The sequence below is a fragment of the Apodemus sylvaticus genome, chromosome 6 (assembly GCF_947179515.1).
Source record: "Apodemus sylvaticus chromosome 6, mApoSyl1.1, whole genome shotgun sequence".
Lineage (NCBI taxonomy): Eukaryota > Metazoa > Chordata > Mammalia > Rodentia > Muridae > Apodemus > Apodemus sylvaticus.
The window spans coordinates 99,765,580-99,773,487 of NC_067477.1; the positions used below are offsets into that span (position 1 = coordinate 99,765,580).

Genomic DNA, 7,908 nt, shown 5'->3' on the forward strand with positions numbered 1-7,908 from the left:
AAGTGAAAGCACTGCTGGGAGATCTCTCTCTCTCCTGGCGGGCTGTGCACAGAAGACTGTGGAGTTTCCAGGCTCCCTGGTGTAAATAGCAGTAGGAAGACTTCCATCCTAGCTGTTCCACTGATCTTAGGCCCTGTGTGCTCTTAGTTGGTCCCCTCAAGAGAGAAGGTGGAGATCTCACCTCTGTGCTCAGAAGTGAAAGCGCAGCTGGGAGATCACTCTCTCCTGGCGGGCTATGCACAGAAGGCTGTAGTGTCTCCCGGCTCCCTGATGCAAATGGCAGTGGGAAGATTTCTGTCCCAGCTGCTCCACTGATCACAGAAGGCTATGGAGTCTCCAGACTCCCTGGTGTAAATGGCAGTGGGAAGACTTCCGTCCTAGCTGCTCTACTGATCACAGAAGGCGGTGAAGTCTCCTGGCTCCCTGGTCAAATGGCTACAGGAAGACTTCTGTCCCAGCTGCTCCTCTGATCTTAGGCCCTGTGTGCTCCCAGCTGGGTCTCCTCCGGAAAGAAGGTAGAAATCTCACCTCCATGCTCAGAAGTGAAAGTGCTGCTGGGAGATCACTCTCTCCTGGCTGGCTATGCACTGAAGGCTGTGGAGTCTCCAGGCTCCCTGGTGCAAATAGCAGTACGAACGAAATCAAACAAGTTCAAGCAAAAAGAACTATACAAATAATCAACAAAACCAGGAGCTGGTTCTTTGAGAAAATCAACAAGATAGATAAACCTTTAGCCAGACTAACCAGAGGCCACAGAGACAGTATCCAAATTAACAAAATCAGAAATGAAAAGGGAGAAATAACAACAGAAACTGAGGAAATTCAAAAAATTATCAGATCTTACTACAAAAGCCTATACTCAACACAACTGGAGAATCTGGATGAAATGGACAATTTCCTAGACAGATACCAACTAACAAAATTTAATCAGGGTCAGTAGACCATCTAAATGGTCCCATAATCCCATAAAGAAATAGAAGTGGGCATTGGCAGTCTCTCAACCAAAAAAAAAGCACAGGACCAGATGGTTTTAGTGCAGAATTCTATCAGACTTGAAAATGAGACCTAACACCAATACTCTTCAAACTATTCCACAAAATAGAAACAGCAGGAACATTACCCAACTGGTTCTATGAAGCCACAATTTCGCTGATACCAAAACCACACAAAGATTCAACAAAAAAAAGAGAACCTTAGACCAATTTCCCTTATGAATATCATGCAAAAATACTCGATAAAATTCTTGCCAACTGAATCCAAGAACACATCAAAATGCTCATTCACCATGATCAAGTAGGCATGATCAAGCAGGGATGGTTCAATATGCAGAAATCCGTCAATGTCATCCACTACATAAACTCAAAGAAAAAAAACCACATGGTCATTTCATTAGATTCTGAAAAAGGATTTGACAAAATTCAGCATTCTTTCATGTTAAAAGTCTTGGAAAGAACAGGAATTCAAGGCCCATACCTAAATATAATAAAAGCAGTATACAGCAAACCAGTAGCCAACATCAAACTAAATGGAGAGAAACTTGAAGCAGTCCCACTAAAATCAGGGACTAGAAAAGACTGCCCTCTCTCTCTCTCTCCATAGTACTTGAAGTTCTATCTAGAGCAATTAGACAACATAAGGAGGTCAAAGGGATACAAATTGAAAAAGAAGTCAAATTATCACTATTTGCAGATGATATGATAGTATACTTAAGTGACCCAGAAAACTCCAGCTGATAGACAATTTCAGCAAAGTGGCTGGATATAAAATTAACTCAAACAAATCAGTGGCCTTCCTATACTCAAAGGATAAACAGGCTGAGAAAGAAATTAGGGAAATGACACCCTTCACAATAGCCATAAACAATATAAAGTATCTTGGTGTGACTCTAACCAAACAAGTGAAAGATCTGTATGACAGTAACTTCAAGTCTTTGAAGAAAGAAATCCAAGAAGATGTCAGAAGATGGAAAAATCTTCCATGCTCTTGGATTGGGAGGATTAAGATAGTAAAAATGGCCATCATGCCAAAAGCAGATGGCCAGATTCAATGCAATCCCCATCAAAATCCCAACTCAGTTTTTCATAGTTAGAAGGAGAAATTCTCAAATTCATCTGGAATAACAAAAAACCCAGAATAGCTAAAACTATCCTCAACAGTAAAACAACTTCTAGGGGAATCAGTATCCCCTACCTCAAGCAGTACTACAGAGCAATTGTGTTAAAAACTGCATGTTATTGGTACAGTGACAGGTAAGTAGATCAATGGAATAGAATTGAAGACCTGGAAATGAACCCACATACCTATAGTCACTTGATCTTTGACAAAGGAGCTACAACCATCCAGTAGAAAAAGGATAGCCTTTTCAACAAATGGTGCTGGTTCAAATAACTGGAGGTCAACAATTGATCCATTTTTATCTCCTTGTACTAAGCTCAAGTCCAAGTGGATCAAGGACATCCCTATAAAACCAGACACACTGAAACTAATAGAAAAGAAACTGGGGAAGACCCCTGAGGACATGGGCTCAGGGGGAAATTTTCTGTACAAAACACCAATAGCTTATGCTCTAAGATCAAGAATTGACAAATGGAACCTCATAAAATGACTGAGTTTCTGTAAGGCAAAGGACATTGTCAAAAGAACAAAATGGCAACCAACAAATTGGGAAAAGATCTTTACCAGCCCTACATCCAACAGAGGGCTTATATCCAAGATATAGAAAAAACTTAAGAGGTAGACTCCAGATAGCCAAATAACCCCATTAAAAAATGGGGTACAGAGCTAAACAAAGAATTTTCACCCAAAAAATATCAAATGGCTGAGAAGCACCAAAAGAAATGTTCAACATCCTTAGTCATCAGGGACATGTAAATTAAAACAACCCTGAGATTTCACCTCACACCAGTCAGAATGGTTAAGATCAAAAACTCAGGAGAAAACAGGTGCTGGCGAGGATGTGGAGAAAGAGGAACAGTCCTCCACTGCTGGTGGGGTTGCTAGCTGGTACAACCACTCTGGAAATCAGTCTGGCGGTTCCTCAGAAAACTGGGAATGATACTACTGGAGGACCCTGCTATACCACTCCTGGGCATATACCTAGAGGATTCTCCAGCATGTAATAAGGAAACATGCTCCACTATGTTCACAGCAGCCCTATTTATAATAGCCAGAAGCTGGAAAGAGCCCAGATGTCCCTCAATGGAGGAATGGATACAGAAAATGTGGTATATTTACACAATGGAATACTATTCAGCCATTAGAAACAATGAATTCATGAAATTCTCAGACAAATGGATGGAACTAGAGAATATCATCTTAAGTTAGGTAACCCAGTCTCAAAAGAGCAGCCATGGTATGCACTCACTGATAGTTGGATATTAGTCTAGAAGCTTGGAATACCCATGACACAATTCACATATCAAATAAAACCCAAGAAGGAAGGAAGGAGAGGCCCCTGGTCCTGGAAAGGCTCAGCACAGCAGTGTAGGGGAATACCAGGACAGGTAAGCGGGAAGGGGTGGATTGGGGAACAGAGGGAGGGAAGAAGGCTTATGGAATTTTTTTTGGGGGGGGGGGGATCCAGGAAAGAGGAAATCATTTGAAATGTAAATAAAGAATATATCGAATAAAAGAAGGAGAAAATACGGGGTACCAGATAACAGAATAACATTCTTTAATGTGCTAAAAGAAAACAACTGACTATCTGGATTTAGACAGTGAAGCTACATCAAATGAAAATTTTCCATCAAATAAATTTTTCATCAAACATAAACACAGTACACCTAATTTGGGCTGGTCAGAACTTACAGAATGACACTGGTTATAAATACTTGGGATTTATTCAATGAATGGATGGATGTTTGCTATGACAGACATGCACTTGCACATCAGCGTGTACAGCAGTACTGTTCATAACTACATTATGCCACCAGCCTATGTCACAACAGTGGAGGAATGGATTTTAAATATGTGTGCATACACAATGGATTCTTTCTGTCATAAAAAACAAAGTTACACAGTTTTCAGGGAAAAGGATGCAACTGGAGCTCATGTTAAGCAAAGTAAGCCAGCTCGGAAACACCAACATCCAATGATTTTTCTCATTTGTAATTCCTAGATTTTATATACATGCATAAAATCGCATATGTAAACAGACCATATAAGTAGAAACAAAATTACCTAGAAGAGTAAATGAGATTAATGGGGAGACTGGAGGAGCAAAGTGGGGACGAAAGGGGGGCTGTGCTCAATGTACAGTGTATAGTATCTGAAGATGTTCTGTAACCAAGACCATATACAGTAGATATACACAGTGAAACTAATGACAATGTGTGATTGTCTAAACATAACACAATGATCAACACATTATACCATAATAACAAAGCAGAGAACTGTCATAGCTGTATCAATGGTGCAAAAAAAAACAAAAACAAAAAAAACCAACAATCTTCATTCTAAAATCTAATTAAGACCTGACCAGTCCCCCCTCAGCCCACAACCGGCGCCACCACCCACCCTGGTCTGACCTCTGATAGGTTTAGTAAGAAGGTGCTGTTCCAACAGGGGCACAACAACAGGTGGCACATCCACTGGGCCTGGATGAGGGAGGCAAACCTCTCCCCTTCAACTGTCAGCTCGCCCTGAGCGCGCGATGGAGGCGTTGGAGGACCAATAGGCAGCAGAGAATGGGCTGGGGGCGGGGTGTAGGGAGGTGGGGAGGGGCTGAGGACCTGAGCAAGGCTCCTGGCAGCAGTTCCATCACAGCTGACATCTGCGGCTGTGCTGTGCGCATGCCTGTGTCTGGCAGAGCTGGTGTGAGAAGAGACAATCCCTTTTAACTGCCAGGATAATCAAGAGTTTTGTATATGCATGTGCATGCACCTTTTTGTACCGGACGGGGGTCTATATAGAGATGTGACATTCAGTTTTGCTCTGGAGATGTGACTGCTAATGAAGAAAGGCGGGGGTGAAGTACAGTTGCAAACTTGCTCTGCCTCTTCTAGGACTTTGTGTATCTCCTTAAGGACCATGGTCCAATGGTGCTCTGCGGGTAAGTTTCTCAGACAGGCAGCTATGAGGCTAATATTCATTTAGGAAATGAATCTTGTGTGTCGAGGGCTGCTGGTTTCTTTTCCCAGCTCAGATCCTAGGGAGTCAGGGATATCTGTGGGGGCAGGAGCTCCCAGCACCCTCGGGGCACTCGGGCAGCATGGTGAACTTCTCTGGTGCTGCACTTGCAGGAGGGAGAGGCGTGGGCTGCTGTCCATTTCGGCTTGTTAAACATGTGTGTGATGATTGGAGACACGGAAGGCGTCTTCCAGGAGGTTGCATTACCGCGGGGGTGCTCTGGAAGCCACTCTTCCTTTAGACAACGGTTGCCAAAACCTGGCCTGTTCAGGACGTCCGTCAGTACTTCAAGGTGTTCATTGTTGGCTTTGTCCGTGCTGAAGAAGGTACATTGATGCCCATACATCCAGGGGTGTGGGGTCAAAGCTGGAAACTCACCAAACGGAGGCACAACGATTGAAACCATCAGAGCCAAGAACACAAAAGAGGCAGGGAGGGGAGAACAATCGGAGCCACAAACCCTTGCGGCTGCAGACAGCGTGATGGAATCGCTTTTGAGCAGTGCCTGCACATGTTAAAGAATCAGCCGAGCACCAGTATTGAATGGGACACCAGGGTCCTCGGGCTCTGGGGAAGAAACGTGTTCACATCCGCTCAACCCCCCTTTAGCACTTTCCCATTTGGTCAGGAAGAAGAGCAGAAGGAAAAAGCTAGCTCAGAGGAAGAGAATGGAAAGTGGGATAGGTAGTGACTCTAGATCAGGGCTGCAGAGGTCCCTTCCTGCTCCAACATTCCTTCGACAGGGTCTTGATATGGATGAGCCACACCCCTGACTTCTACTCTACACAGAGATAAAGTAGGACTGTTGTGTTTGACAGACGTTTTAGAAAACAATTCCCCCCAAAAAACTCTCCCAGGCATCTGCAATTGTTGCAGCCTGCTACCATGGTAGCTTGGTTAGGTACTAGGGACAATTTGAGCAACAGTTGATAGACAGCTCTATGGTCAGATACAGGATCTGATCTTAGCCCAGCCACACCCAAGTTGGCCCACTTTTCTTAGCCTCCCTTTCTCTGGCAAAGCTCTCTTTTGTGGAAGCAACAGGAGTGGATTCTCATGCAGAGCACCTACCACAGTCCCAGGCACACCGCGGCCACTCAGAGGCTGTTACTTTACCTAGCAGAGGAGCACGATGAAGAATGTGAGCTAAAGGAGCTATCACTTGTATCTAAACACAATGGGTGCTTTTGCCCAAGGTCCTGGACTGTCCTATGCCTTTGACTAACCCAAGTATCTCAGCACTGTGTGACATTGCCACCTAGTGGCCAAAATCTAGCACTTTTGAATTCCACTCGAATCTTTTGATTACTTTGCACTCCTAGATTTTTTAAAAAATGAAGTGTTATTCAAATGAAAATTTAAAAAAAAAAAAGAGTTTTGGCCAGAACTTTGAGTATACATTGGGATAGTGAGGAGCCCAGAGAAAAGCACACACTGTGGCGCTGAAACGGATTTATAAGGAATTTAGTGATTTGGCTCGTGACCCTCCTGCACAATGTTCTGCAGGTCCAGTTGGAGACGACACGTTTCATTGGCAAGCCACAATTGTGGAACCTAATGACAGCCCATATCAAGCTGGTGCATTCAAGTTGGTGCATTCTTTTTGACAATTCATTTTCGTACAGACTACCCCTTCAAAGCACCTAAGGTTGCATTTACAACAAGAATTTATCATCCAATATTAACAGTAATGGTAGCATTTGTCTTGGTCGGCTAAGATCACACTGGTCTCCTGCTTTAACTATTTCTAAAGTCCTTTGATCCACTTGTTCACTGCTATGTGACCCAAACCCAGATGACCGCCTAGTGCCAGAGATTGCTCGGATCTATAAAACAGACAAAGATAAGCACAAGAGAATATCTCGGGAATGGACTCAGAAGTACGCCGTGTGATGCTACCTTAAAGTCAGAATAACCTGCATCATAGCTGGAATAAACTTTAAATTACTATTCCTTATTGATTTTCTTATCTTGCCACTGCCCTATCAGATCTCATTTCTTTTCATTTTATTTTTTTGTTTACCTTTCTCCATTCATTCACATGCTAATCTGAAAAGACTTGAGTTCTTCCAGCTTTGGACAATAACTGCTTTTTGAAACTGTAAAGTAGTTACAAGAGAACAGTTGCCCAAGATTCAGAATTTTTTAAAAACTGGAGCATGTGTATTATGTGGCCAATGTCTTCACTCTTAGTTATGAGACTAAACCAATCCTCACTGCTCTAACATGCTGAAGAAGCCATCCAAGGGGGAGGGAAATGGATGATCAGATGTCACATCAAAGGAAGCAACATTATTCCAGCAGCATCCATTCTCATTTAAACCTTCCACTGTGAGAGATTTGAGGTGACATGATATACTTCATGCTCATAACTGATGTGGCTGGAGAATTGGTATGGAATTACAGCATCAGAAGAACAAAAAATGTGATGTATTTTATGCATGTCAATAAAGGAATGACCTCTTCTTGTTCTACAGAGAATGGAAATTAAAAGTCAAACACCCTTTGTAGTCCAAAATAGGGTCTCAAAACATTTTATAATTTTCATTTAAATTGTTAGGAGGCTTGGAGCTATTAGTCAATCTATCTTGCAATATAATGTTTAATATAGCACTGAATAAATGAGTTGTCTATGAGTGAGGGATCAACTAATAGCTCTCTTAGCAATTGATTTATTTTTCTTCAATAAAGTTGTATAAACCAAGGAGTTAGCTACCTGGGTTAATCAGTATGGAAAAATCCTTTGTAAATGCAAAGCTGTTTTTTTATATACTGTCGGGA

General features: G+C 42.5%; 1 pseudogene; it reads left to right on the forward strand.

The window, feature by feature from the left end:
* Positions 1 to 6,183: 6,183 nt before the first annotated feature.
* On the forward strand, positions 6,184 to 7,020 carry LOC127687964 (ubiquitin-conjugating enzyme E2 D3-like; annotated as a pseudogene).
* The last annotated feature ends 888 nt before the right edge of the window (positions 7,021 to 7,908 follow it).